We start from the raw sequence: 9,746 nt of genomic DNA on the forward strand, positions 1-9,746 counted from the left end.
TATGTCCATCATAAATATGTACTGTTTTAATCATAATATAAAACAGACAGTTTTTCCTTACTGAAAAAAAACCATTCCTTAATTATTATTATTTTATACTAATTTTAAATATTTTTTAAATTACAAAGACGTGTAATCATGTGATGAATACTAAGTAAAAGGGCTTTAACATTATTAAATCGTTTTTTCGGATTTTATATCTCGGTTTTTAATGTAGTGCTCTATCATTTTTAGATAAACTTTGAGAGATGCAAGTTGATTTAGGTTTCATTTATTTTTTAAATTGCAAATCTCAGTGTTGGATTCACACCTGGACAGTCGATTTCTACCGTGAACCAAAGACCCCTTGAGCTCGAGCTTTTCGATTATTCATTAGGAATACGCGCTCTGTGAGAGGTTGCAATTCATGTAACTCCACCGCCAAAATCATTTCGATTACCATTCCCTCTTCGTGGAGACATCACGCTCTTTTCATGGTTATATTAATCTCGTAATGCCTGCCCTACACCCGTGTCTTTGTGCATGCCCTGCACCCGTGTCGTTGTATTAGGACGTCGGTCGACTGCCTCTCATTAAATACGCTGCTACCCTCCTTCGTCACCTTGCATTGTGATTGTGACTCCGGAGATATTCGGTTTTTCTTTACAATCTGCGAGCAGCAGGGTTTAAACTGTGTACAGAGGCCGCCTATGCATGTGTTTACTTTATTGACAGTGAGTTATGCTGTTCTTTATGTATGTCGCCGAATCTTTCAATTCTGTTATTGATTTTATCATTGTATTTTACTATTCTATAATCCTCGATCGCTATTGATTGTCGGTCTTGTTTCTTCTGATTTTTGATAAATAGTGTCATATTAACGGAGTTCTTCATAAAAAATATCTTACCACCCTTATATTCCCAAGATTTTACGGACTATGCTATATTGCTCTAGGTTCAACACTGACTGAAATTCTAGGTAGAGGTTCTGTGTGTGCATTGTGTCTGAAATTTCAGCCTCCGAGGTGGTGACTATAGATGTTGCTCTTGGCCTGTTACAAGATTAATCTTTTTCGTTTGTCACGGTGTTTTGGGGATTTTAATGAATTTATTGCTAGTTTTTTAGGCATTTCCTCGCAAGGAATTGAATTGTAACTCGGGGCTTGTTTGTGTATTGTGATGGTTCTGAAGTCGTGCTGGGTTTTTTCCTTACCTTTTTTCAAATTATGTCTGGCATGTGATGGTGATGCTCTATCGATAATGGCCGCGATTGACTACGTTTTATTTATGTTAATTATATTTCAATTTGCAGATTTTTGTTAAGACTGTTGGATCGACATTCCTGTGGTGAAGGGTTGGAAGATATGTTCCAGTTTCTGAATCATTGACAGCAGTTTTGCTAGCAAATGCCTCAATCTGACGAACCTGATCTTTCTAGCCTGTATATTGCATTCTGTGGAAGAAAGGTTCCACTTTGGCGAAAAGATCTGGCAAAGATGTTCTATTTCCATCAGTCAGGTGGAGCTATTGACTTGAAATTTTCGAGGTTGTGGATTTTCGCAAACTATTACAATGGAGTTTTTTTGGCGTAGTCTATAATGCGACTTTTTGGAAGCCTTTCCGGTGGGTTGGGTTTTTAGTGTTGTTTTTAGTGTGATTTTAATGCGACTTTTTGGAAGCCTTTCCGGTGGGTTTTTAGTGTTTTTTAGTGTTGTTTTTAGTGTGATTTTAATGCGACTTTTTGGAAGCCTTTCCGGTGGGTTTTTAGTGTTGGGTTTTTAGTGTTTTTTAGTGTTGTTTTTAGTGTGATTTTAATGCGACTTTTTGGAAGCCTTTCCGGTGGGTTTTTAGTGTTGTTTTTAGTGTGATTTTTTGGACTTTGTCCTGGTTCGGCGACCGGATGGTTCGGCGACCGGAAAAATTGAGATATCCGAGGTATCCAACTTTATGGTTCCGCGACTGGAAAATTTGAGATATCCGAGGTATCCGACTTTATGGTTCCGCGACTGGAAAAATTGAGGTACGTGAAATCCTGATTTACAAATCTGCCCTACTGCATTGGAGTGCGACCGGATCCTACTGTATTGGAGTGCGACTTTCCGGTTCGACGGAATTGATTTATAGGTGAAATCTTGATTATAAATCCCTCTCGAATCGGATTAGCCGTAGTCTATCTTGGCCACAAATTTGCCTCTGAAATTGGAAATCCAATTTCAGGAAATCTTGGAAAGTTTGTACTTGCAGGCATATTGTTGGGGGATGGTATTTTGTCTTTGCTGCTTCTTTCCTCGTTGAGAACTCCTTTTACATTAATACCCTCCTCCTATCAATTTTGATAGCACTGTTATCCACCGTGTCAACCACCCTGTCAGTTTTGATAGCACAGTTATCTACTTTGCAGATGGTTTTGTGGGCGCTGGACCTTTTCTGTTTGTATTTAATTACTGTAATGGCCACAAATCCACAAATCGATTGGGGTGGTATTTTGTCTTTGCTGCTTCTTTCCTCTTTGGAGTTGGTTGGGAAATGTTGAGATGTCTGGTGGGACAGAAGTTCTCCATTCCTTTTCTTTCATGGTAAATGATGGTAAATGTTCCCCATCCTCTTACCACATATGCTTTTGAAGGTATTCACCATCAACTTCTGGAATCCAGCCGAGTGGACCTTCTCTGCCGTCTCAACGAATTACTTACATGTAAAGCTTTGGAAGAATGTGAAAAACTGCTGTCAATTTTCATGTATGATGCGTAGTTCCGCAAGATGTTTGATGCCCTACATGAGCAAGATGTATGGTATAGTTTTTATTAAATACATTATCCTTTAATCTGGGCTACTGTGGTGAAAGTGCCTTTTCCAGTTACTTTTTTTCAATGTGCTTACCGCGCTTTCAATTACTTCCGTCACATTTACCATTAAGATGGTTAATGAGATTTATTTATAAATGAGATTTATTTATTGTTAATAGAATTCATGAGATTTATTTATTGTTAATAGAATTCATTAATTTAATGTCTGCGAAATAAATAAAATGGCTTTGCAACTTAAATGCTCCTGTCATATGGTGTTATATATGTTTACCTAGATATTGCAATTAGAATAATTTTGATAATTCATACCACGTGTCATCATTAATCATTCCTCTTAGCACATAGTCAAGACATAAATGTGGAACTATATAGTCTTAACACCGATCTCTTTAATCATTCCTCTTAGCACATAGTCAAGACATAAATGTGGAACTATATAGTCTTAACACCGATCTCACATAATCGTGAAGTATATTCACATTTCACATAATGGCATAAAAGGTGCCCTAATTTCTTATGGAAATAAGGTCACAAAATTTATTTTGTTGGGCTTATTTTTTTTTGACTTCATTGAAACTTTTTTTAGACTTCATTGAAACTTGGAATAAATACCACTCGTTTCTAGATTTCGTTAAAACGTAGAATAAATACTACCATGGCTTTTGGTTCCGAGCTTTTAAATTTTATTAGATTTCATTAAAACGTAGAATAAATATTACCATGGCTTTCGGTTCCTTTAGAGCTTTTAAGTTTTATTGTTTTGGATTTCATTAAAACGTAGAATAAATATTGCCATTGCGTTCGGTTCCTTTAGAGCTTTTAAGTTATAAATATTGCCATTGCGTTCGGTTCCTTTAGAGCTTTTAAGTTTTATTGTAATTCAACTTTCGATTGGAAAATTATAGTTATTTAAAGTTTGGCCCATAGAGCTTTTAAATTTTATTGTGAGCTTTTAAATTTCAATAAAATTGATTGATCTAAAATTTCAACCCAATTCAACTTTCAACTTCTTTCAACTTTAGATTGATCTAAATTATGGTTATTTGATGACCCATAAACTCTGGCCATGTAAACAAGATAAGATATTGTGGAGCCATGGCAGCAGAGGCAGCTAGCTCAACAGGCCTTCACAACTCTCTACCACCACTTATTTTTATACTTCCTTACGTTTCTGGCATCATACCTCATCGAACACTACAACTGGATTTTATTCTCTATATAACATAATGAGCTTTTCTATTTAATAAACAAGATGCCCCAGTTAGCGTCCTGTAAACAAGATATTGGAAACTTTAAATTGATCTTCTAAAATTTCAATTTAAGTTCGCCCATTTTAGATTGAAATTTTATCTAAAATTTCAATCTAATTCAACTTTAGATTGAGGTTAATATAGTTATTTAATCTTCTTAAAATAATTACTTCAGAAATAAGATAATTACTTTTGAAATTATTCCTGGAATTACTCATGAATGAGGAGTTTGGCCTCATTTCGCTATACACAACGAGCCTCATTTGGCTATACATAGCGAGTCACTAGTGTTATTGAGTATTTGAGTCAATTCAACATTCCTCATTTCGCTATACACAACGAGCCTCATTTGGCTATACATAGCGAGTCACTAGTGTTATTGAGTATTTGAGTCAACGAGCCTCATTTGGCTATACATGGCTATACATAGCGAGTCACTAGTGTTATTGAGTATTAGTGTTATTGAGTATTTGAGTCAATTCAACACTCCTCATTTCGCTATACACAACGAGCCTCATTTGGCTATACATAGCGAGTCACTAGTGTTATTGAGTATTTGAGTCAACGAGCCTCATTTGGCTATACATGGCTATACATAGCGAGTCACTAGTGTTATTGAGTATTTGAGTCAATTCAACTTAACTGAGTGATTGAGTCCATTCAAGTCAAACTCAATTTCGCTATACACTTAACTGAGTGATTGAGTCCATTCAAGTCAAACTCAATTTCGCTATACATAGCGAGTCACTAGTGTTATTGAGTATTTGAGTCAATTCAACACTCCTCATTTCGCTATACACAACGAGCCTCATTTCGCTATACATAGCGAGTCACTAGTGTTATTGAGTATTTGAGAGTGTTATTGAGTATTTGAGTCAATTCAACTTAACTGAGTGATTGATTGAGTCCATTCAAGTCAAGTCAATTTAACTCAATAGTCACTAGTGTTATTGAGTATTTGAGAGTGTTGTTGAGTATTTGAGTCAATTCAACTTAACTGAGTGATTGATTGAGTCCATTCAAGTCAAGTCAATTTAACTCAATGACGAACTGAGTGATTGAGTCTAAGTCAAGTCAATTTAACTGAGTGATGAACTGAGTGATTGAGTCAATGACGAACTGAGTGATTGAGTCTAAGTCAACTGAGTGATTGAGTCTAAGTCAAGTCAATTTAACTGAGTGATTGAGTCAATGAACTGAGTGATTGAGTCTAAGTCAACTCAATTTAACTGAGTGATGAACTGAGTGATTGAGTCTAAGTCAAGTCAATTGCACTGAGTGATTGAGTCCATTCAAGTTAAGTAATTTAACTGAAGTCAATTGCACTGAGTGATTGAGTCCATTCAAGTTAAGTAATTTAACTGAGTGATGAACTGAGTGATTGAGTCAATGACGAACTGAGTGATTGAGTCTAAGTCAAGTCAATTTAACTGAGTGATGAACTGAGTGATTGAGTCTAAGTCAAGTCAATTGCACTGAGTGATTGAGTCCATTCAAGTTAAGTGATAGAGTGTGGTTGCGGTTAATTATGGTTATTTATTCTTCAATTTAACTAAGTGATTGGTTAATTATGGTTATTTATTCCTCAATTTAACTAAGTGATTGAGTCCATTCAAGTTAAGTGATAGTGTGGTTGCAAGTGAAGTGATAGAGTGTGGTTGCAGGTGATGGCCTTTGAGTGTTAGTCAATTCAATTTAAGTGATGGTGTGGTTGCAAGTTAAGTGATAGAGTGTGGTTGTAGGTGATGGCCTTTGAGTGTTACTCAATTCAATTTAACTGAGTGATTGAATGAGTGATTCAATTTAACTGAGTGACTGAATGAGTGATTGAATCCATTTAAGTTAAATGATAGATGAGACTTTTGGTGTGTGGTTTTGAGTGTTACTCAATCAATTTAACTGGTGATGATATATGACTTCTGGTGTGTGATTGCATGTCAAGATATTTTAGGTGGCTAGTTAGAAAAAGATAAATACCTTTCAACGGGTTCATTATAAGCATCAACATCATGTTTTGTGTGATCAATGTGTGATGAAAGAGTTTTGTGATCAATGTGTGATGAAAGAGTTCATTGTAAGCATCATGTTTTGTGTGATCAATGTGTGATCAATAGAAGATCAATGTGTGATTAATAGAAGAACATATTTTATGTGTAAATTCATGTTTTGTCTCTTTTACCTTTACAACAAATTGGTATAGAGTGAGATTATTACACAGAAAGAGAGTGATCAATGTGTGATCAATAGAAGATCAATGTGTGATCAATAGAAGAACATATCTTATGTGTAAATTCATGTTTTGTCTCCTCTACCTTTACAGCAAATTAGTATCAGAGTGAGATTATTACACAGAAAGAGAGACAGATTAACAACGATTTATGTGAAAAGACAAATATATTTTTTACAACATATTGTTTATAACAATTTGGTATCAGAGTGAGATTATTACACAGAAAGAGGGAGACAGATTAACAACGATCTATGTGAAAAGACATATTTTTTTACGTGGTGTTTGAGCATTAACGCATCCTGCAAGTTATCTACAGGGGTTATAAGGCATTCAGGCTCAACAGAGAGCAGCGTTAACAATAAAAAAATTCAGGCTCGAGAGAGCGTCGTTAACAATAAAAAAATTTGCGCACTTTTGCATGTACGCGGATCGACGGTAACTGCAGAGTGTTACCAGACTAACGCTTCGCTCGCGAGGGACGTTTGAACGCATTCGAATTAATCAAAAGAACCCGTTAGTGTGCGCAATGTGTTAACAATAAAAAAATGGCTCGAGAGAGAGCAGCGTTAACAATAAAAATTGGTATGAGAGTGAGGCTACACAGAGAGTGAAGTTACAAAGAGTGAGGGATACGGATTAACAGCCATCCGTGTGAAAAGAGAAATATATTTTTAAGAGAAACATATTTTTTCCCTTGGTGTTTGAGCATTAACGCATTTTGCAAGTTATCTACGGGGCTTTATAAAGCTCAAAAGAGAGCGACGTTAACAATAAAAAAATTCAGGCTCGAGAGAGAGTGGCGTTAACAATAAAATAATTGCGCACTTTTGCATGTACGCGGATCGATGGTAAGTGCAGCGTTCGATGGTAAGTGCAGCGTTACCAGAGTAACGCGACACTTAACAATAAAAAAATTGCGCACTTTTGCAGGGACGCGGATCGACGGTAACTGCTGTGTTACCAGACTAACGCGGCACTTCGATTTGTGAGGGACGTTTGCACGCATTCGAATTAATCAAAAGAACCCGTTATTGTGAATATTGTGAACAAGGTGTGAACAATAAAAAAATTCAGGCTTGAAAGAGAGCGGTGTTAACAATAAAAAAAAATTGCACGCTTTTGCATGTACACGGATCGACAATAATTGCACAGCGTTACCAGACTAACGCGGCACTTCGCTTTCGTGAGTGACGTTATCACGCATCCGAATTAATTAAAAGAACTCCTTGGTGTGAACAATGTGTTAACGCTGCACGCATTCGAATTAATCAAACAAACCCGTTCGGCACTTCGCTTTCGTGAGTGACGTTATCACGCATCCGAATTAATCAAAAGAACTTCTTGGTGTGAACAATGTGTTAACGCTGCACGCATTCGAATTAATCAAACGAACCCGTTAATGTGAACAATATGTTAACGCTTCAAAGGAAGTACCGTAAAGTCTCAACGGATTAAATACCATAAAGTCTCAAAGGTTCATATCAGAGATTTATATACGTTGACTTTACTAATTGTGAAGTCTCTTATTTTATATAAAGGTTTTGGAAATTTTATAAATAAATTTTTTTTTAGGTTTTTTTATATAAAATAAAAATTTAGGGCTTTATTGAAAGGGGTATTTTTGAAAAAGTTTATTAAAAGCGAGTTTTTTTTGTAAAGTTTTTTTTTTTTTTTTTTTTTGAGAAAGATGGTTTACTCAAATTTCTAGTCTCAGTTTTCATCGTTTATAAGGAAAGATTATGATGTGTGGACAATTAAGATTGTGACCACGTTGCGGGTTCATGATGTTTGAGATTATGTCAAGTTTTGGTTTTCAGAACCTAAGAATAAAGCAACAAAACGAGCTCTCAACAATATAGAGAGGGAACAATAGAAGAAAGACAAAAAGAAGAATGCACAAGCATTGCAACATATTCAACAAGGAGTGGATCGAACAATGTTTTAAAAGATTATGGTCACTTCTTCAGCAAAGGTAGCATGAGATACTTTGGCGACAAACTATACAGATATGTCCAAAGTCAATATTGTTAAGTCTAAGAGAGACTTTGACAGCAAATGAAGGAGACAGAGGACATCGATTCTTTCATGAATTGGGTTATAATTGTCATAAATCAGTTAAGAATATATGGTGAGGAAATTAAAGATCAAACAATGTTTAAGAAAGTACTTAGATATGTCTACCAAATTTGATGTTGTGGTAGTAGCCATAGAAGAAGCCAAGGATTTGGCATCATTGACAATTGATGAGTTGATGGGATCACTTCTATTGCACGAGGCAAAATTAGACATAAATAAGGATCCCAGTTTAGAGAGCGCTTTTAAAATTCAGGTTTCTATTTTAAGAGACAAAGGTCGAGGCAGAAGTAGAACAAGGGGTAGAGGACGAAGCAGAAGATATGGTGGTAAGAGAGATGGCCGAGAAGAGAATGAACATGAAAGTGGAAGCAACTACAGAAGCTTCAACAATAATCGAAGAGTTGACAAATCAGAGGTGAGATGTTATTATTGCAATAAATTTGGTCACTATGCTCATGATTGCAGGAAGAAGATAGCTAATCAAGGGAACCAGAGAGATAATGTCACTACCGAGATTACTAACTCCATGTTTCTAGTTTTCCATACCATGCATGAACCTTCTTCTAGTGTGTGTTTGTTAGGCAGTTGTTGCAGTAACCACATGACATGCAACAAGGATTTGGTTGCAAATTTCGATCAATCTGTGAAAACAGAGGTAAAGTTGGGGACTAACAAGACTCTGGAAGTAAATGGGAAAAGAGTGGTCAACATTTTGACCAAGTAGGGGGAGCCGAAGACAATATTAGAGGTATATTATGTTCCTATTCTCAAACCTAATTTGTTAAGTGTTGGTCAATTGACACAAAAAGGATATAGAGTTGTCTTTCAAGGTCAAGAATGTGTTATAGATGACAAGCCCCCAAGCAAGCAACTGATAGCAAAGGTGCATATGACGAAGAACAACCTCTTTCCTCTAATTATGAATTACAGTGATCATGTTAGTTCTTTTATAGTTGCATGTTCTGATGATTATTGGTTAGGGCACTTTCAGTGTGGACACTTGCACTTTTTTGGTTTAAGATTGTTGCAGCAGAAACATATGGTGAGAGGATTAGCTCCCATCAAAGAATCTGCTAGTACTTGTGAGTGTTACATCTTGGGAAAGCAACACTGTGAAAGTTTTCCAAAGGGAGTTGCATACAGAGCAAAGCAACCTCTTGAGCTAGTGCATACAGACTTGTGTGGACCTATGAGAACACTGTCAATTGGTGGAAGTTGTTACTTCCTTACTTTCATTGATGATTATAGTAGAAAGACTTTTGTTTACTTCTTCAAGCAGAAGTATGAAACTTTTGCAAAGTTCAAAGAATTCAAAGCCTTAGCAGAGAATCAAAGTGATCAACAGATCAAGGTATTGAGGTCAGATTGTGGTGGAGAATATGATTCAAAGGCATTCCATGATTA

General features: G+C 36.0%; 1 long non-coding RNA gene across 1 annotated transcript; it reads left to right on the forward strand.

The window, feature by feature from the left end:
* The first annotated feature begins 611 nt into the window (after nucleotides 1-611).
* LOC149260791 (uncharacterized) lies at nucleotides 612-1,517 on the forward strand. The gene is made up of 2 exons (XR_016248344.1): nucleotides 612-713; nucleotides 1,292-1,517. It is a non-coding gene; the product is annotated as an uncharacterized LOC149260791 (long non-coding RNA).
* Nucleotides 1,518-9,746: the final 8,229 nt, after the last annotated feature.

The sequence above is a fragment of the Pinus tabuliformis genome, chromosome 6 (assembly GCF_031772625.1).
Source record: "Pinus tabuliformis cultivar Carrire ecotype Pingquan chromosome 6, CPIR1, whole genome shotgun sequence".
NCBI lineage: Eukaryota > Viridiplantae > Streptophyta > Pinopsida > Pinales > Pinaceae > Pinus > Pinus tabuliformis.